This window comes from Phodopus roborovskii, unplaced genomic scaffold (genome assembly GCF_943737965.1).
Source record: "Phodopus roborovskii unplaced genomic scaffold, PHOROB, whole genome shotgun sequence".
Classification (NCBI taxonomy): domain Eukaryota; kingdom Metazoa; phylum Chordata; class Mammalia; order Rodentia; family Cricetidae; genus Phodopus; species Phodopus roborovskii.
The window spans coordinates 10,831,758-10,854,160 of NW_026126540.1; the positions used below are offsets into that span (position 1 = coordinate 10,831,758).

General features: G+C 34.5%; 1 protein-coding gene across 1 annotated transcript in view; it reads left to right on the forward strand.

The window, feature by feature from the left end:
* The window catches only part of Fstl5 (follistatin like 5), a 530,620-nt gene that overhangs the window by 67,458 nt on the left and 440,759 nt on the right, over positions 1-22,403 (forward strand). The window lies entirely within an intron of this gene.

The following is a 22,403-nucleotide window of genomic DNA, read 5'->3' on the forward strand; positions in this document are numbered from 1 at the left end:
GGCCACAAAGACATGACTCATTCCCCAACCACTGCCACTGCAGACCTGCAGACCTCTCCATCCCTTCTCTGAAAATAAAGCAGACTCTTGGTTTCTAGCTCTTCACTCCCCCTACCCCAAATCACTGTAGTACAGACTGGCAGCCTGCTGCATGTCTCTGTCTACTTGATCTCATACTCAGCCCCTGTCAAATGATTTGATTTGAGTCATGGCTCTCACCTTTCCATGTGTCTGTACATTTCAACTTGCTTTCATATTGTCCTACACATAACTTCATGGCTTTATGCTCATAAGAAAAATGAAACGTATAAACAACAAATAGTATGCACCCAAGAAAGGATGCTCTGCAAGTCAGAGGGCCACTATTAGAAAATTCTGTGTTATAATTTCCTGTGGATTGACTAAGCCAAGAACAATCTACAGGCCTCAGTTTCTCTGGGTAGAGCTTCTTTGTGTATGCAGCACAGCAAAACATGTAGAATTCAAAATACACTGAAGGAAGTGTCTCTTGCAGAATCTCTACACTCTAGGAATCTAATTGACGAGGCCATATAATGAGTAGGACTCATGGATGAGGAAATTTGAAACAAGCCCCAGAAGCTCAGTTAAATGGTTATATTTGGGTAAACAATGGTTTTCATGTGATTAAATCACATTTTGGCAAACTTGGTGGCTGTAACATTTTGAGGACACATTCCATGCTTTAATTTTGCTGTTTCAGTCTCAACCATTTTGTAGTTCTCAAGCCCCTTCACTACTAGCTGTACTATGCTGATTCACTAAAAAGAATGATGGAAAACTCACAGATTGCCAATAAACTTTTTTTTAATTTTTTCCTGCTTTTTTTAAATTTAAATTACTCTTCTAGGAATCAATATAAACTAGGTTTGGATAGAACATGTTACAAATCTAATATAGTTCCTACAACCTAGGGCCTTTTCGTAAGATGGGCATAAATAGCATTAATCATATTTTCAGTGTGTTATAATAGAAGAATGATTCATGACAGTAAAGGAGACCACTTCCTGACAAAATATCAGTAGCACAGACACTGAGATCTACAACTACATGGGACTTCTTGAAACTGAGAAGCTTTTGTAAGGCAAAGGACACAGTTGACAAGACAAAACAGCAGCCCATAGAGTGGGAAAAGATCTTCACCAACCCCACATCTGACTCAGGGCTGATTGCCAAAACATACAAAGAAATCAAGAAGCTAGTTTTCAAAACACCAAATAATACATTTAAAAAGTTGAGTACAGAAATAAATAGAGAGTCCTCAATGGAGGGATCTAAAATGGCTGAAAGACACTTAAAGTGCTCATCCCATCAGGGAAATGCAAATCAAAACAATACTGAGATACCATCTTACTACTGTCAGAATGCCAGAGTGTCTAAAATCACAGTAAATTTTCTACTTTATCTTTATGCCTCAGTTATTAGGTAGAGTTGCTTTGGGTTTTGGTAAGTTCAATGCCAAACAAGCAAGGCCAGGGGATAAAAACAGTCTTCTTCACTTGCAGGTTGGAGAACCCAGGGAGTCAATGCCAAATCAAGGCTCTTTCCTAACAAGGAGCTATTAGGATTTTATTGGAGATACTTATCCATATTCAAAAGAAAAAGGCACTTTGAAGTCTTTCATATCTCTTAGCATGCTCAATTTTACATGTAAGCTGCTGTGCATGGTCAATTATGGTTAGAGTGCATGAAGAAAACATGGCAAATTGGAATCACTCTGCACAATTAAGACTAGGGTTTCTTAAAGTTTACTTATCCTGGAATACATTTTTTTCTTAAAAATGAATAAATAGGTGAAATAAAATAATTTGTTTTATAAAAGAAAAATGACCCCAAGCTAGGTACATTTGTAAATCTGGAAAGAAAATAAAACATTTTCTCATTAGACATAATGAGATATATTTTTAAATATTTTGTAACTATAGTCTTACCACTTAGAAAAGATGAAGGTAAAATTATATATGAATGACATATGTTTATTTTTACATAAGGAATTAATCTTAACTAAATATTGATACTATAGGATAGTTTATTCATTGTTTCCCAGTTAAATGATGCTTTGATTTTATAATTGCTAATATCATGGTGGACAAGTATAAAGTACAGAAAGGGAGAAGAATATTTGAGGTCTGTTAGATCAAAGACCCTAAAGCTGTTGCTAATATCAGAAATCAGGCCATGTCTCTCTATACCTGTTAGGCTCCCACAGTTCTCAGTGGGAAGTGGGGAGTATCAAATCCAGTCCCTCTGCCTTTGAGCTGAATGACAGATTTATTTATACTCCCATCAATTATTCATATTCTTGGCATGTACATCACATGGTGTTGAATTTTCCATGTATTCCTGCAAGCTACATAAGTCAGGTATTTCCTCTGTTCTTCCTTCCTTTCTTTTTCTTTCTTTCTTTCTTTCTTCCTTTCTTTCTTTCTTTCTTTCTTTCTTTCTTTCTTCTCTCTCTCTCTCTCTCTCTCTCTCTCCCCTTCTTCTTCTTTCTTTCTTTCTTTTTTTTTTCTTTTGGTTTTTCAAGACATGGTTTCTCAGTATTGCTTTAAACACTGTCCTGGAACTAACTCTGTAGACCAGGCTGGGCTGAAACTCACAGAGATCTGCCTGCCTCTGCCTGCTGAGTGCTGGTATTAAAGGTGTATACCACCAATGCCAGGTGGAACACTCTTTCTTATCCAGATTGTACCATCAACTTTTCCTTGGTGCCCATCTCACTTATTCTTATTTTAAGCTCCTGCTCTCAATTAAGCTGGATCCCATTGCCCATGCATATATTACGTATAAATGCTGTTCCATTACCAGGGGCCCCATGGACTGCACAGGCCTCCTATCAATCATGTGCAGGAGGCCTTGTTCTGTCCTATGATGGTTTCCAAGCTGTCAGTCTGGGGTCCATAAGCTCCCCTTTGTCTATATTTTTTAAGAAGGAAAATTAAGAAGTTGTTAGAAATTCTGTCCTTATTTAAAAATCATTTAACATTTTTTTTACAACACTCTATTAACATCTCATGTAGCATTTTCCTTTCTGTTTTTTTTTTGTTTTTTTTTTTTTTTTTGAGGCAGTTTTCGCTGTGTATTTTTTTGCTGTCCTGGAACTTGCTGTGTAGACAAGGCCTTGAGCTCACAGAGACATTCCTTCCTCTGTCTCCTGAGTGCTGGAATTGAAGACATGATGCACTACCACCAGCCAGTTTAATGCAGCAATTTTTAAAATCAAATATTCTAATATAACACAGTACAAAGATATGCAAATTTTGAAGTTATATGTTCAGTAGTGAAAGTAGCAAAGTATTAAAAAAATAGTTGCTTTTCACAATTAAGGCATTATATTTGTGTATGCAGTATAAAAACACTGCAGTTCATATTGTACCATAGATTTGAATCTGAACTGAGGAATTCCATGCAGCATTGGCTGATGTTACAGTGTGATGATCTGGGCAGTACAAAGTGCTCATGTATGTTTAGACTCAAGGCTACAGTGAAGATTCTACATGAGAAAAATCTGCTAGAAATGTACTAGATTTAGTCTGTATTTGGTGTTGAGTTTATTTTTGTCTATGCATATCTCAAAACATTACACTGTTAGCTATACAACTTCATATTGAGGATCATTGATGTTGTTTGTTGTTTAAATCTACTAGGATTTAATAGTAAATCCATCAATACTTGGGGCTTTTTAGTTGGGAGACCTTTTCTTTCTTTGTCTTAAATTTTTCTCATACAAAATATTCTGATTACATCTCATTAACTACTCCCAGATTCTTGTCAACTCCATACCTACCCAAATCAATACCATTTCTTTCTCTTTCTCATTAGAATATAAATAAGCATCAGAAAATATAAAGTAAGATAAAATAATAACAAACATTGGGAATAGGATGAAAAAAAAAAAAAAAGAAAAAGAAAAAGAGCCAAAGAAAAAGCAGACGAAACACATATAGAAGCAGAGACACAAGAATTCTCATATGTAGAAATCCTACAGAAACACAAAACTGTAACATATATTTGCATGCATATGTGTATGCAAATACACGTAAGGAAGAAAATTAGAATGACGAAAAGTTGCTTGGACAAGGAGTCTATCCTTAAGTGCAGTTTGTATAGTCAGGTAGACGCCATTGGAGAAAACTAATTTTTCCAATGAAAGTGTTTATCAACTTGAGATAGCTTCTGGCTTAGGAATTGGAGTTTATGTCCATTTCCTCTCTCTATTATGGGGCCTATCTGGCTTAGATGTGTGCAGGCCCTGGCATGCTGCCACAGTTCCATGAGAGTCTATGTGTGTGTGTGTGTGTGTGTGTGTGTGTGTCAGTCCTACTTTGTTTACAAGGTCTTATTTCCTTCTTGTCTTCTATCCCCACTGACTTAAAATCTTTTCTCCTTTTTTGCTGGGTTGCTTGAAACATGTGGATAGGTATTTGATGGAGAAACTCCATTTAGTACTGAGTGTAATAAGGTCTCTCACTTTTTGCTCATTGTCCCTTTGTGTGTCTTTGTTTTTCTTCCCATCTGCTGCAGGAAGAAGCTTCTCTGATGATAGCTGAGCAAGTTACTGATCTATGAGTACACTAAAATGTTGTTAGGAATCATTTTAATACTAGGTTCCAGTAGCAGTATTTCCTCATAGGTCCATGACATATCTAGTCTCTGGTTCTTCAAAATCCGAGCTATGTGAGAGATGGCTTCATTTCATGGAGTGTTTCTTATTTTCAATCAGATAGTGGCTGGTTATTCCATCAAAGTTTGTGCCACTCTTACACTAGTGCATCTTTCAGTCAGGTCAATGGTGTAGAAATAAGGGTTTGTAGATGGGTTACTATGTACCTTTCTCCTTTAGTAGGTGTAGAGAATCTTACAGTACCACGAACACACACTAGTCAGAGGGTGAAGGCTCTGGGGAACCACATTGACTTCTCTATGCCCTGTGAGTTATGTAGAAGTTTTTGATTATTGCTTCAATAACTAAGGGGCATTATATCATTTACTTAATTTCTATTGATATTTCCCTTTTAAAAATGAAGGCACTTGTAGCTTAAACATCACCTACAATAATACTGTCATTGTATCTCAAAGGCTTTACTATTCTTCTCTATAATTTTCCTTGTAGTGTAAGCATTCAAAATAATTTCATTCTGATTTCTTTAATGTTCCACATATCATTCAATATTGTATTATTCAATCAGCAAGAGTCTGAATATTCTTTAGTCTACCTTATTGTTCAGTTTCATTTTATCCCAATATAACCATATATGACACAATATTTTGTTTATAATTTTCTGTCTTTCCTAGGACTTGTATTGTACTATTATATGTAACCTATTTTATGAAAAAGTTTCATAGACAGAATACAATAATGTGTTTTCTGTAGATTTACTATAAAGTATTCTACAGGTACTTGTTAGATCACCATATTCTATGATGATAATAAATTCAGATATTTATCTACATTTAGGATGACTACTCTATTGATCAAAGTGGGGTATCCCAGTCACCCACATTCCTTGTGTTAGGATAAACCTTTTTCTTTATTCAGTAATGTTTGCTTTGATGCAATTATATGTTTAATACATCCTTGCTGTTTTCTTCTATTAGTCAGTTTTTACAATTTTAATTTTAAATGTTTACAATTTTATTTTAAATTATTATTATTAATTATTTGTATATCCATATATAAAAAAGCACACATATGTGATGGTCATAGGACGGTTTTCTATTTTTGGTTTTCTCCTTCCACAGTGTCATTCAGGTGTCCAAGTCAGGTTTTCAGACTTCCATGGCAAGCACTGTTCCTAGCTGACCCATTTCAAGACTAATAAAGTGATGATTAAGAATGGCATTCTGACTTATTTTGATTGAAAGTCTAATTTGTTGCACTTCAAAGAAGTTATTTCCAGTTGTATTTGCTTATAGGGGTGACTTAACAGTTACAAATTTGTATACTTTGTTTGAAGGGAGGTTTTCTCTCTGCATCATTGTAATGGGTATTTTCATTGAAGAGAAATCTGTATTTACAGTTATTGTCTTTATAACATAGAATACATCATTCCCTACCCTCGTGGCTTTTAGGATTTCTATTGAATGTATGGTGCATTTTAATGTGTTGACTTTGTATGTTATCCTGTGTTTTTTCTCTCCAATTTTCAGTGTCTTTTTCTTTCTTCTCCATGCTTAGGTTTTTAATTAAATAGGCCATTGGTGATTATGTTTTGACCTTGTCTATTTTGCATTCTCAGTGCCTGCTGAATCCATGTACTAATGTCATTACATTGGGGGCATTTTTCTTATGACTTAGTCATTCACTTCTCCACCATTATCATGATTTATAAATGTGGTCTTTCATTTTGTCCCACACAATTTCATATGTTGCGCTCAAACTTTCACATTTTTATCATTGCCATTGTTGAATATTCTAAGTTACCCATTTATCTATCTTCCATGCTTTTATTTTGTCTTCAATTGATCTGCTTTTTACTCTGAAAATTCTACTTATATACTTGATATACTTTTATTTCTAGTATTTTAATTTGAATATCTTTTGTTATTTTTAACAGTACTGAATTACATCATACCATGGGTTGATATTTTTTTTTCAATGAATTATTCATATATCAGCTACTTATGTTAGAATGTGAAGGTAATGACAGGCAATACCATGATAGGTATTAGATCAACTGAATAAAAATTAAATGTGAGAAAAGTAAACGAGGCAGTTTTACTATTTTCAGTAACACAATTTTTCGTTTGTTTGTTTTGTTGCTATTTTGTTTGTTTTTGTTTTTGTTTATCTGTGGCTTCAGAGGCTGTCCTGGAACTAGCTCTTTTAGACCAGGCTGGTCTCGAACTCACAGGGATCTGCCTGCCTCTGCCTCCTGAGTGCTGGGATTCAAGGCGTATACTACCCTCACCTTGCTTCAGTAACCAGAGTTACTAAAGAATCATTATGTAGTGAAATTATCAAGATAAGCTAAAAAAGAAAATGAAGTGGAGATGAGTCAGGGATTTAGATAGAAAGAATATACAAAGAATAGGAGATTATACCACAGATTGGGTGTTAAAATGTGTAAAACTGTCATATAACCCTATCAAATTATCTAAAACCTAAGCCAAATACATTCATAAATATGTATGAAAAAATAAAAATAAAGGAAATGCTCTCAGTTTTTTCCCACATTTAATCAAATTGAAGCTATTCATACTTAATTATCCTAAGATATGTTCTTTTTATTCAAATATTCTTCAGGAATTTTATCATGAAATCATGTTGAACTTTATCAGATGACTTTTGTGTCTATCTAACAGTCATGTGATTATATCTTTATTTTTATGTTGTATTATTTCTATCAAAATCTAATTATCTTGAACAGAGACTTAAACCTAACATTGCCCTCCAACCACTTAATATTGACCCAAGAGAAATTAAAAACATATACTCATGCAAAAATCTTTTATATAAATCATAGGAACATTTGTCACAAGAGAAACTGGAACATATATAAAAGCTCCATTATTGCGGTAAATAAGGGTCAGGATAAACAAATAGGCCGAATAGATGTTTATTCAGGGAGAAATAACTTACAACCTAGACAGATGAACACCAGGAAATTCAACCCGATCCTCTCCTGTCCGAGTCACGCCAGAGAGAGAGAGCGCCTTCCTGGCCCCCTCCGACCTCCTTCCTCAGGTCACCTCCGCCCATCGCTCCACCCCCCAATGGGCGTGGTCAGTGCTACAGAAGGACTACCTCACTACAATTCCCCTTTTAGTCTAAAGAAAAGATTTAGGCTTAATACAAAACTATATACAGAACAGGGTTCACTACACTCCATCATGAATGAAACAATGTTATTGTGTAATAAAAAGGAAAACAATGAAGAGTAAACAATTTATATGATATGAAAAGAAAGTAACTTGGACTTTACATTTCCTTATTATTTGCTATTACATCCTTTGAAACCCACTTTTCTTTGTTTTCCATGAGCCTTGGATTGGATTTATTGAGTTGATGAATTAATTTATAATGATCATAGGAGGAAACTGAAAATACAAATGTATAATGAAAATACTTTACATTGATGAAACATTGTAAGAATAAAAATTATCTTCTTGGATGTAGCAGGTTAGTTTTATTTAAGCCACTTGTTCACTACTAACCATGAGTTAATGCTTTTAATGTTTATTAATTATATAAAGTTATATAACTTCCTAGTAAATAATGCCTACTTATAACATAAAAGGCAATTCTTATATAGCCTTGAAATATGAATCTAAGTGTGCCTGGCATGCTTTATAGTCATGACCTCTTGCATTGTGTACACTTCCACCAGAACAATTATCATATTCATGTTGTGCTTTTGGCTTCTGAAAAATCATTGCATTTCATTAACAATTAAGGTCAGACCACAATTCTGAGTGCACTTTTTTGCCCTGCTCCTCAGTCTGAGAATATGATTAAAAGTCCTAGCTTCAGTTAACATTTATATCAGATTTGTGATGATATATCCAGTAAAGTCTAAATTTAGCCTTACTAAAATGCTGTTGAAAACAATTACACTGGACGTTTATACATATTTCATTAATTTCAATAGGTCAGACTAACAAGGATGCATGTCACATCAGCATCAGAGGTGGTTATGTGTGTCGGTTCTGATTATTGTGGAAGGTGTAACATACTTGAGAGGCCTTAAACATACACACACATCATTAACTAGTTGTTTAATTATATGTAATTATAACAGTGTTTTATAAAAATTCAACGTTTCTGTCAATCAAAACTAAAGTTTTCATATTTCTCCTTATAAAAATAAACAGGAAAGCATTCTTTTCTCTGACAACCAAATAAAATCTTTTCACTTTGATATAGTGTGTGTGTGTGTGTGTGTGTGTGTGTGTGTATTAGTATGCTTCTTCACACATTTGGAATTTTCTCTCTCCAGTGAGAATTTTCTAAGGACAAACCACAGGTTTTCAGATTTGAACACAACACCTTTACCTAATAAGGCATTTCACATTTCTCAAATCAAAAATCTTTATGAAAGCTAAGTAGGGAGGGACATATTGTATTTCAATTGCCTTTGGGAGATGAAACATACTAAATAAAAAATTCATAATGTAAATTATTAACTTTAAAGATCTATGCAATTCTAGCTGAAGTTTGGCAACTCATCTCTGATAGGACCAAAAACTGGCCCAAAGATATTTATGTTAAAGGACATGAAAGATCATAAATTTTCTACCTAGTTTATTGTGCTTTAGGTAAAGTCTGTTTCTTTGCCAGATGAAAATAATAGTTAATATTTCTTTATTTTTTCATGATTCATCTCTGCAAACTTCCCTGCAATTATGCCATTATTTCTACAGAAGCAAAACTTGCTGTTAGACTGTTGCAACATTATGGAAAACTGCATGAGAAACTCATAGTCTCCAGATTGAATATCTTAAAAACATGATTTTTAATAACATAACATTTATAATCAGATAACCATTTTTATTAAATGACACATTTTTTAAACCAATGAGTCATTGGATACTAACTTCAATAAACCTAAGTCTTGTCATGCTATCATTTATTTTGGGGATGGATTGTTTGTAATATCATGATGTATTTTAGTATCTTTATTTTTTAACTGTGTTTCATATTTATAGGGAGCAAAATAAGGAATAGTTAAGAATTGTTTCTCTTATGGGCATGGAATTAATCAAGATAATCAGTTTAGTCTTTAAATTTTCAGCAATATACATTCAATGAATATCTAATAAGTCTTGATTGTACCTTTTGAATAATATTTATGATTTGGTTTCCTTTATATTACTTGAAGTAGGAACTTGAGAAGGAAATGGTTGATTTAATTTTACAGCTTAAATTCTATCAAGAAAGGAAGGTATGGAAGAGGAAAGAACTGAAGCCAAGAACATGCAGCAATGCTGTTTACTATCTGGCTATACAGAGTTTTATCTGATTGCTTTCTTATACAACCAGGACCACCTGTCCAGAGTTGTCATCACCCACAGTGGGCTGTGTCCTTCCACATCCATCATTAAGCAAAAAAATGCCTCACTGAATTGCCAAGGAAACAGTCTAGTTGGTGATATTTGGAGGGACCTTGAACCAAGTTTGTGTCAAGCTGGCAAAATATTTTACCAGAATAACATTTTTATAATTTCTATTAAAAATATAATATAAGAATATAATACATAATGAACCAGCTCAATAAACAAATATTAATAAACTGTCTCAATATGATATATAGCTAATCTATTACCAGGATAACAATGAGCTTATAAAATTTTTTATATACTTGTGACATTCATAGTCTGGTTATTACTCATTTCAAATATAGACCACATTTATTATGATGGTAACTTAATTTTCAGTTTTAGTTGTAATAAGGAGAAATCGAATTATTTAGCAAAGACTATTCTTGGCTCATAATTTACTGAATTCGGTGTATGTTTATTAAAGCTGTGTTTTCTTATTTTCATTACTTTATAGCACTCTTTTATAAGTAAATCATAATAATTTACTGTTATGAGTAGTTTTCATGCCAGCCTAGTTCCAGAGCCACGTCAGCCCCAAATACCACAGAGAGACACTGTATTAGATATAAAGCTGTTGGCCAGTTACTAGCATTTCCTTTCAGCTAGCTTTGTCTTAAATATTAACCCATTTCTATCATCTAAGTATTTCCACATGGTCTTTTATTACCAGAGAGAGAATCCTGACCTCTGCTCTCTTGGTCGTTCATGTTGACTCTCCTCTTCCTCTCCCTGAATCCTCCTTGTCTCCTAGTCCCACCTATCTTGCTTTCCTATTGACGAACAGGGCTTTGTTCGTTAACCAACAAGAGAAACATATTTACAGAATGACATCTCCCATCAATTTACCATTGAATTATTGAAAAGTATTTACTACTTCTCATGGATTCATCTCTTGAGTCTAAACTACTTCTGCCACGTAGGCAGTAAAAATTTACCAAAGGTACAAAAAGTGAAGTTATTAAAATAAACTTCAAGGTGGAAGCAAGTAAAATCCCAGAGAAAGGATATTATGGCTGAGAGAGTGAAAAAAATTTTATCGCTGTTAGAAAGGTAGTTGATATTATCCTTGTGAGCTGTTTTTAATGTTCTGTACTTGAGTAGAAAATAGAACCTTTTGTTTTGAACAGTAGTGAATTTTAAAATGCAAGTTCTTTTTCTTGAAACTAGTTGCTTGTGTATGTCACTTTTGGACATTAGAAATTAGATTCTAAGCCTGGTGTTGGTGGTGCACAACTTTAATCCCAGCACTGGAGAAGCAGAGTCAGGTGGATCTCTGTGAGTTCAAGGCCAGAGTGATTCACAGATCTAGTTCAAACACAGGCTCCAAAGCAATACAGAGAAACCCTGTCTCGAAAAAAAAAAAAAAAAAAAAAAAAAAAAAAAAAAAAAAGGAAAAAAGAAAAAATTAGAATCCGATATCTTTACAGACATGGATCAAGGACAAATAACCATGAACTGAGTGTTACATTCCAAGGATTTTGTACGTGTTTGACAACTTTTATTAAACCTACTTCTTGGGTAGTTGGGTGATGTGATGGATTATATTACTGGGATTGTAAAGTTAATTTGGGAAGTAAATACATGTAACCACAATGTATTTCAGAATAAAGTTTTGAGCCTTAAACAAAATAACAACAGCAACAGCATTGGAAATCCTGGGAATCAAACATTGGCTAATTTTTATATATCCTTGTATTTTATTTTAAAGAATATTGAGTTTTGTAAAATGCCCTAGTATAAACAGCAATTAAATATGCAGTAGTTCCTTTTAGTCCTGCTCAAATAATATCCTCAGTATGCTGTGTAGCTTACTTCATTTCTTTCATTTTCTTTATAGTAAATTATAAGTTATCAAGCATTGATGGTTTTCATAGGATAATGAAGCCACCCACTTGACTCAATTAATACTTCACTATGTGATAAAACTTAGTTAATCTGTTAAGTAGTCAGAACAACTCAAAGAAGTAACATGAGCTGTGAGCTGCAAACTTGTGAGCAAACATTGAACTAAAACATGTCTGATGAGAGAATTTATATACTGAGCAAACCCTGCTCAGCACAAAGAGAATTATTTCATTGGTTTTATGTATAGATGTTGTCTAAAAACAAACAAACAAACAAAAAAAAAACAGACTGCAGATTTAATAAATTCAAAACAGTTTATTGCCTTTGTGATATTGAACAGGTTGCATGGAAATGTATTGATTGTCAAATCATAAGTAATGTAATACACACACACATAAATAATAATAATAATTTTCCTGTCTTTCCCCTAAGCTACTCAGAACAATAGGTGGTCCTAGGATTTAGATAATGCACTATCTTTCTTGTTACTAAAGCAATAATATTTTTTGTTGGAGAGATGACTCAGTGACTAATTTCCACTGTTCTACTCCCAGCACCCACATCAGGCAACACATAATCACCTGCCAATCTAACTCCAAAGTCTCATACATTCTTTTCTGACCTCTGCAGCCACCTTTACACACGTCGCTGACACATACAGGCACACCCATAGAGACACTTACACACACATACACACACACACAAAAGAATAAGAATAAATCTTTAAAAATAGTATTTCTAATTTAGGGATATACATTTTAGTATAGAAAGCTGATTAATAATTACAAATCTATTTTATTTGTATAAAAATAACACAAAAAATTTCACAAAGTACTATTTCTCATAATTTTTACATTTTCATTAGTTTAACTTGACAAATGAAAAGCAAAAAAGTATTTTAACATTTCTGTTATCTATTTTTCTTTTCCTCCAAAATTCATGAGGAAACTAAATTATTAACAATACCTAGAATGCAAGAAAAGTATTCTAATTCTTATTAAACTTATCAATATTATGAATAATGAGAGTGAAAATGTCTTATAAGTTCAAAAATCTGGATTTTGAGAGATATCTCAGTGATTAAGAGCACTGGCTGCTCTTCCTGAGTTCAATTCCAAGCAACAACATGGTGACTCACAGCCACCTGTAGTAAGATCTGGTGGCCTCTTCTGGCCTTCAGGCATACATGTAGACAGACATTTTATACATAATAAATGAATAACGAAATAACTAACTAAATAAATCTGTTTTAAAAAGTTCAGGAATCTACCCCCTCTATACACAAACTATACCAATATGATTTTAGTCTTTCTCATCATCTGTTGTATCCCTGATTTATAACATCTAACATTAAGTGCTGCATATCCTTCACTCATGCAGTTATGGTGGCTAACACGTTGGGTGCGGGTGAAGCTTCCAACATTTAATCATGAGTGTCTGAAGGTGGTGTAAATGCATGCAGGTATATGTTGCTTGAAATAAACATGTGAAAATAACTAGTGCATTCAATCAGAATCTGTAAATGGAAACAGGAGAGGCCATAAACACTTAGAGAGAGAAAGCTTCTTAGTATAAAACCAATTTTAGGCACTTTCTGTTTTTTTTTTTTTCTCCCAGAAGTGACAGTTTATGGAAAGGAGTTTGAATCAAAGTTGGCATTTAGAACTAATCCCCCCCTAACGAAGGAGGAAAGGGCTGAAGTTTTTAATAGCTTCCTACTTCCTCTAGTAGGTTCTCAGGCTTCTTCAGCTCTGAAATTTGTAGTATCCTTTCCTGACCTCACTAACCATCTAGTGAACAGAGTTCCTCAAATTCTTATTCACGTACATGGCTCTGTCATCTGTCTATCGTTCTGTGCATTTTAGGGTCCCTAATATAGACTGGATGAAAGAGCAAGTGACAGAAACAAACGGAAAACACTCCATTGAATCTGCTTTGTGATCATCTGTAGTAGTGCTCATGCCTTCTTGATAATGTTTCTGGGTATGAGCTGTCACACAGCAAGTGTGGGAATATGACAGATGAATAAACTGTCCAATAATCTCTCTCTGTTACAACAACGTCTCCCCCTTTCTCTATCTGTTCCTTGTCCCAATATTTTATCTATGTCTACTGTATGGTTAATTATAAAGAAATTTCTATAATGGCTTCTTCTATTTGTTCTCCTCCATTCTTTCCCTGTCTCAATCTTCCTTGTACCTCATGTCGTCCTCTCCCCTTCTCTTCTTCCCTTCTCTTTCTTTTAACTCCCTGCTCAGGAGATTTGTCCCTTTCCCCTTCTGTGGGAGAACATGTATGTTTCTCTTAGGATCCTCTTTGTTTCGTAACTCTTCTGGAGGTGTGAATTGTAGGCTGGTAATCCTTTCTATGTCTAAAATCCATATATGATTGAGTACATATTGGATTTTTCTTTTTGTGACTGGATTGCCTCACTAAGAATGGTTTCTTATAGTTTCACCCATTCTCCTGTGAATTTCAGGATTCCTTTGTGTTTTTCTGATAATTAAGTAGTACTTCATTGTGTAAATGTACCACATTTTCTCCATCCATTCTTCAGTAGAGGGGCATCTAGGTTGCTTCCAGGTTCTGGCTAATACAAATAATGCTGCTATGAATATGTTGAATAGATGTCCTTGTATGAATGTGCATCTTTTTGTTATATGTCTAAGAGCCTTTAGATAGACTAATTTTCATTTTCCCGAGCAACCACCATAATGATTCCAAAGTGGCTGTCCAAGTTTACACTCCCACCAGCAATGGAGGAGTGTGCCACTTTCTCCACATCCTCTCCAGCATAAACTATCTTTGGTGTTTTTTATTTTAGCCATTCTGACAGGTGTAAGATGGTATCTCAGAGATGTTTTGATTTGAATTTCTCTGGTGTCTAAGTATGTTGAACAATTTAAGTGTCTTTCAGCAATTTTAGATTCCTCTATTGAGAATTATCTAGTTATATACCCCACTTTTCAATTGGATTATTTGGTGTTTTGGTAACTAGCATCTTGAGTTCTTTGTATAATTTGAAAATCAGACCTCTGTCTGGATGTTGGGTTGTTGAAGATCTTTTCCCATTCTGTGTGCTGTCATTTTGTCTTGTTGATTGTGTCCTTTGCTTTACAGAAGCTTTTCAATTTCAGTAGTCCCATTTATTAACTGTAGATCTCAGTGTCTGTGCTACTGGTGTTATGTTCAAAAGTGGTCTCCTGTTCCAATTCATTCAAGGGTACCTCCCAATAATTTCTCTTCTAAGAGTTTCAGTCTGGCTGGGTTAATGTTGAGGCCTTTGATCCATTTAGACTAAAGTATTGTGATTGGTGATAGATATGGATCTATCTGCAGCCTTATACATACCATGTTCCAAGGAAATAGCCTAGAGATCTACAAGGTTGAACCCAACAAACAATCTAAGCAATAGGGTAGAGGTTACCTTTAATGCCCTTCCATGATAATGATATTGATGACTACCTTATATGCCATCCTAGTGTGTTGATCTAGTAGCTGATGGAAACAGAAGCAGAACAGCTAAACACTTGACAAACTCCTGGAATCCAGTTACAGAGAGGGAGGAGTGATGAGCAAAGGAGTCAAGCCCAGGCTGGAGAAACCCACAGAAACAGCTAACCTGACCAAGTGGGTGCTCATGTATCACAGTGAGATGGCTGGAAAACCAGCATAGGAACAGCCAAGACCCCCTGTATGTGGGTGTTAGTTAGGAGGACTGGACAGTCTATGAGGACTCTAGTAATGAATCAGTATTTATCCCTAGTGTACAAATGGACTTTGGCAGCTTATTCCACATAAAGGGATACTTTCTCTGCTTAGACACATGAGGGAGGGCCTAAGCCCTGCCAGAAATGATATGACAGACTTTGAAGACTCCCCATGTAAGGTATCACCCTCCATGGGGAGCATGAAGGAGGAGATGGGCTGGGATTTGCTGGAGGATTACCTCCAGGGAAGGATGGGAGAGTTAGGTAACTGGGATTGACATGTAAAACAACCTTGTTTCAAATTTAAAGAAAAAAAAGAAAAACTATAAAGAAACTTACTATGTACTAACTGAGAAAGTTAAATTTCTTTTTTTCAGTACTCTAAATTAATATTACAGGGCTAATATTTCATTGATGCTTCACCTTCTGGAAACTTCTTAATATTTATTTCCATTTTAATTTATTACTTCAGTTTTTCCTAAGGATTGTGTTAAGGCCTCTGACTTCTTTTTTGCCCATGTCCCAACATCCTCTAGTAAATTTAACAGTTACAGCCTTCTTGTGGAAGATAATAACATTTCTTTTGGAAATAGAGGTTTTCGGTACTCACTAAAATCAGAGGTCATCCTCATGAATATTATGCACAATTACCCAAGTATATGAACTTAACTTGTTATTTCATTTAACATAAAATTTTAAGAAACACCATTTATGTATACAGTAGATCTTTAAAAGGTCTTGTGAAACATTAGTTCATTCATTTTTATTAATTTTCAGTTTAAAGTCAGGTATACTCAGTATTATAAATTTCTGTGTCTTTTTCTCCAGCAAGTAGAATAAACATGTAGACTGGCTCATACTTCTGTGTCAAACCTCTCGACACATTTCACTCATCTAATACAAGCTCACTTATAGTGTCTAAGGAATCAGCAAACAGTTATTTGATTTTGAAATATACTTGTGAGTTAGTTGGGAAATGAGAGTAAGAGTTCACTTCTAAAATACTTTCTAATTTTAAACTATAGTAGAACTAATCATGGTTGCTTTTCTGGGGATTTTTGAAGGAAGCATAACTGGGAAGATATTTCATATCATATTTTCAATGTGCTTTTATCTTTATGAACATGTAATCTATTGCAGGTTTGTATTTTTAAAATTGAGATGTGATTAAGGCATTGATGAAATTTACAGTCCTCCACAGTAGTAATTTAGTTGGATTGAAGTGTCTTACTCATTAGATCACCTGTGAATATGTAATACAGTATAATTTTTCAGAAGAGTGTAATTTTCTTCTTTTGAGATATTCTTAGACAATATGTTTAGTGGGACTTACAGGTATGCCAATGGACCAGTAAGTATTTACTATATGGATATAATTAGAAAGAGATTTACTGTATACTAAAGTAAAAAATTCAGAATAAATTTGTTTTTCATTAATCTAAATTAGTATTACCAAACTAATGCTAGTATTACATCTTTGAAGTTTAACTTAGTTTTTAAAAATATATTTAATGTTTATTTTCTGTATTTCTAAGCCTGCCTGGAACTTTTATCTGCACAGAGTAGTATTTATTTCTATTTTCAGTTCTTCACAAGAGCTGTCCATTTTCCTTTTCCAGGTTAATAAGATGGTTTTATTTATTCTTTGAGCATTTTGTAAAATATATCCTTATAGTATTTTCCTTCTCTAAGATATATCTCACCTCCCTAACCAACTAACTTCATATTTTTCCTGTTAATAATAATGATGATGTTGATGATAAGCAGAGGCAACAGAAAAAGAAGGAAAAACAAGGCCAAGAAAACACACACACAAACCAAGAAAACTTAGAGTTCCATTTTTGTTGATCAACACTTCTGAGTGAGGCTTGCCCTGCTGAATGTGACTGACATAAACAATGCTACTCCATTGAAGAAAACTGACTTTCTCTCTTTTAGAAGCAATGGCTATATTTTGCTAGCACTTTCTTGTCTTTGTTCTGTTATTTTGTCTTATTTGAACCTGTGTAGACATTGTGCAAGCTTTTACACTCTGTGTTAATTCTTATATGCATCATTCCTGTTTTATGTAGACACTGTTTCATTTAAGTCATCTGGTATCTCTTCTTCCTACAGCCTTTGTGCCTTCTCTTCTGCATATCTCCCTGAGCCTTGGCACTATTATGTAATTTTGGTGGGGTCTATTGGAGCCCTTTGGCCAGGGTCTTAGAAAGATTTAACCTATTCCTGGAAGTGGGAGTTTTACGTGGTAGCATATACCTTCTAGTGTGGATAGTGCAACTTCCAATTTATAGTAAAACCAGTTAAAGTCTTTAATATATGTATATATTTTAGGAATTTTGAAGAGAAAAGGCAGGCAACTAATTCCTGTGGGTAGTCACATGTCAAAGGGTCAGGGTTTTGAGGTGTGTTTCTGCAGGATGGTGTCCTCTTCATTCTGTTATTGCAGAATGGGCAGTTTTTCTAGTTAAATGCCTTAGATAGAACCCTATTACTGGTAGCCAAGCTCTGTTTCTTGTGGAATTTCATCCCTATCACAGGCTTGCTTGCTAGAGAGTAGCACCGATACTAACCCTCACTAATATCTACATTCATGAAACTTGCGTGCCTGGATTATACACATCAATGCTCACAAACATATGTCTTATGGAGAGACCACATTTTTTTCATTTGTATGATTTGCTTTTAATTAGAAAGCAGGGGTATATGGACAATATAAATATTGGAAGGAGCAGATGCATGTTATCATTCATGATCCTCCTATCAGTGTGGAAATTAGAGATTCTAGACAGAGTTGATCCTTACACATTTGACTTACACATTTTGTTACCATTACTTGGTAATAATTCTTATATTTAATATATCCACATATATTGTTACAGATTATAAAACAATTATTATATTAATTATCTGGCTTAATCAACAAAATATATTTTTATACAAATTTTCACTGTATTTTTACAAAATTTAAGGAATGAGATAATCTCACATTGTGAATAACTGCTATAATTTAGTCCCTAGAAAAGATGATTGACATGGCTCAATTGGAATGTTAAGTCTACACCCAGGTCAGGGATTCTACTCTCTGGACCACAAAGAGTTTTCCATAATGGGATTTTATTTCTATTCTAACAATTTAAAAAATATAAAGCTAATTATGTATTGAGAGATCTTACATTAACATGAAATAATTGTGTATGTTAGTGGGACTCAGAGTATTTTATTCATAAATGTCTGTGACATGTAGCACTTTCTTTTTCTATTTTCTCCCTCCTCTAATATTACCCCCATTTTCTGGACAAGAAATCATTGCATTTTCAAGTCAGATTTCTTGAAGCTTTTACTTGTGAGAGTCCATGATGCTTTTGATATCAGTGCCTGGTTTATTTTATACCATGATTTCCTCCAATTCCTTCCATTTTGCTACAAAAAAAAAAAAAAAAAAAAAAAAAAAAAAAAAAAAAAAAAAAACAGAATTTAATTTTCATGTATGGTGAACACATACAGAAATATATGCAATTTCCTTTTTATTTTTTGATGGATAGCTAGGACAATTCTATATCTTAGTTATGTGCAAAACTTGTTATATTAAACACAAACCACATGTAACTCTTTTGTGTGATGAGTTCATCTCCTGTGCCTTATGTACCTGACTTACCCTCACAGTGAAAGACTTTTCACATTCATTCTACAGATTCAAAGCTGTAGGCCAACTCTCCTACTTATAATGAAAAATTCTCTGTTCTCTTAAGATCCTACTCACTGCCTCTGCTTTTTCTTTCATCACAGCCTTTCTTTATAACAAAATTATACTACTTGCTGTCTCTTGAAGACAGAGGTTCCATGTGCCTCAGTTAAACCCGCATATACTGTCTCAGGCTTCTTTCTTGGCAATACTGCATCATGGATAGATAAATTCATTTGATTAATAATGTTCATGCTTGTATTATGTCATGTTTTAAATGTCACCTACAATGCACTTCTCCAGGATTACATTTTTCCACCACAAATACTAAAATGGTCAGGAAAGAAGGGAGACAGTAGAGGGGAATTTCCTGATTCTGGCATTTCTTCATTATTTCTTCAATATTTAAGTTTTGTTTTGATTTTTCAAAGTATGATTATCCCAGCTACAACAAATTAGATGTAAATTAAAAAACGACAACCATTATCAAGATGATAGAAAAACCATTGAGTTATGTGAATTAATTTACATTAAAAAGAAGTGCAAAATAATTTAAAATTGAAATATGGCATTTCCAGGATTAATGTCATAATAGCTGTTTCAATTTTATACTGTAACCATATTTAAGGATCAATAACAATGTGAAATTAATGCTGGAGTTTGATCCAAGTCTGGAGACACTTTTGCCAAGTATATTTCCATTTGCGTACATATGCAACCTCACTGAGCAGATGCTATTGCACTTTGTTCTCTAAATGAGGGAAGATACAAGCTTGGGTACATATGCCTTCCACCTAGGCAGGGTAAGCATGTGCCTAAGTGCACTGACCCTTATACATTTCTTTTACAAGAAAAAATTCAGGAGGTAGGTATCCATTTGGTTCATTTTTTACAACAGTGCCTCATAAGGATGTAGGATGAAGTATTACTCAAAAGGAGAAATACATGAACCTTTAATAAAATATTGAAATGTATTCATTGTGGCATCCCTGTCAGCTTCCAGGTAGTCTTGAACTGTTCATGACACTATCCTTTCTTTACTGCTTAGACTAAAAACACTTCATTATAGTAGGAATATAATTTCTCTCTGTGTTAACATTTTTTACCAAAATAACCACTAAATTTTAATGTATTTTCATTTTTGCTACTGTCATAACTTTATCAGTATGAAGTGTCTTTACAAGTAGTATTACTGGACTTATGGTTGTTGTAGTTTAGCAGCAATGGTGAGAACGAATCATGAAGTACAACAAACCCACATAGAAGTTTATTGATGAGGGAGTGCATAATGAGGTAGTCATGAAGGCCTACTGGGAAAGGGAAGAAGTGCAGAGAGAGGGAGAGATGGGCAGAGCTTACTTTAAAAGGTATCACTGGGCATTTGTACAGTAGCCTTTCACAGTCAGGCAGCATGTGTCCCAAGGAATTATGTATGGCCTTAGGGTTTTCCAGGCTAAGTATTTGCCTGAGTGCTGTTGAAAGCATCCTGAAGGTGAAAGAGGGAGGGAGGGCCAGCCTAAGGTCTGAATGCTAATGTTCCCAACTTTATTATTATAAAAAGGTGAGGAGTTAAGGAAGACAGCAGGTGGGGTACAGATGAGGGCACTGAGTTCTCAAAACTGCTTCTTGAGGACCTGGGGAACTGGAATTTTGAGGTGACATGAGAAAGCTGGGGTGGGTATTTGTTTCACTGATGTCCAGGCTCTATGGAGTCATGTGCCTCTCAGACCTGGTGAGATGCAGGCAGAGCAGAAGGTAAAGTTAAATTTATGAAAAGGGGGTTTTTGTTTGTTCATTTGTTTGTTTGTTTAGGTTCTGATAATTAGGGGTGTACTTAATTGAAGAGTGCATCTGACCTGTTCATCTGAAATGTTCAAGGTGAATCCAAGTTTACTTCCTGGAACTTGCAAGAGTTCTTTGAGTTTATGAAAAGATAAGTTTTAGACACGTTAGCATTCACTGTGTTATAATCTGAACTGAAATACACATTAAGGAAACAGTGATTTTCTTACATAATGGCAGTATTCTGCCAGGTTAATGGCTTCTTGGGCTTTTGTCAATTAATATTAAGATTATGAACTTCTCAAGTATTAATATAACAGTAGCATAATGAGAGAGCTAAATCTGGAAAACTTTTCATTCATTTAAACATCTCAAACCACTTTCTCCTTATCACCAAATAAGCTTTCGTTTCTTAAATAAATAAACTTAAAGCACCTGTTCCTTCTCAGTCATCATGGCTTCACATTAATGCTAAGGAGACACAGGTGGTTGATTACTAAGTGTAGTCAATAGTAAAGAATTGTATTGAAATTCCTTCTGATAGTCTCCTTTCTGAGTCTGGGAGTGTGGATATCTCTGGAGTGCTGTTGTCTCTTACCAGCTGAACACCCTTGATAGTCTTTGCACTTATGGTTCTGTGGCTAGTAGTTGGTAGTCCTGTAATGACAGCTAACTGGTTCCATTAGAAGTTTTGAATGCATTTTTGAGGATACATAGAGAGGAAGTTCATGAAGCAGGGTGTGATTAGTAGAAACAGTCAAATGCAGATCAGCCTGGGAGGAGGATAAAGGGTCAGGAAGGAAAGCATATGGGGTTCCAACCCAGTAAGTAGGAAGTAGTCAGTAAAATTCCATAGGAGGGAATGGAAATGTTAAAGTGTGTAAGCAGATGATTAGGGAGAGGTGAGGGTTTAGGTGAAATACTGGGGGTTAGAATCAACCACCCACATACGAGTTCAACTGGTAAAATAGGGGTGGTTTGGGGAGAGCTGGGGAAGCTTGGAAGAAAAAAAAAAAAGAGCCAGAGGCAAGTTTCTGTGACATTTAACAAGATTTTTTTTTTTTTTTTTTTTTTTTTTTTTTTTGTTAGGAGAAGTTAGGTCATTCACCTTTGTGTGGACTCAGGTTGGTATGAGAACTTTAGATACAGTTTGAGAAATCTGAGAGATGAATTCAGGACTGTTGTTTGACTGAAGTGAAGCTGGAATTCCAAATTGGGACATAATCTCCCAGAGAAAAAGATCAGAGACTGTATGAGCCTTCTTGTTAGAGGGAGGAAATACTATATCCAGCCTGAAAACAAATCTACTAGGACCAGAAGAT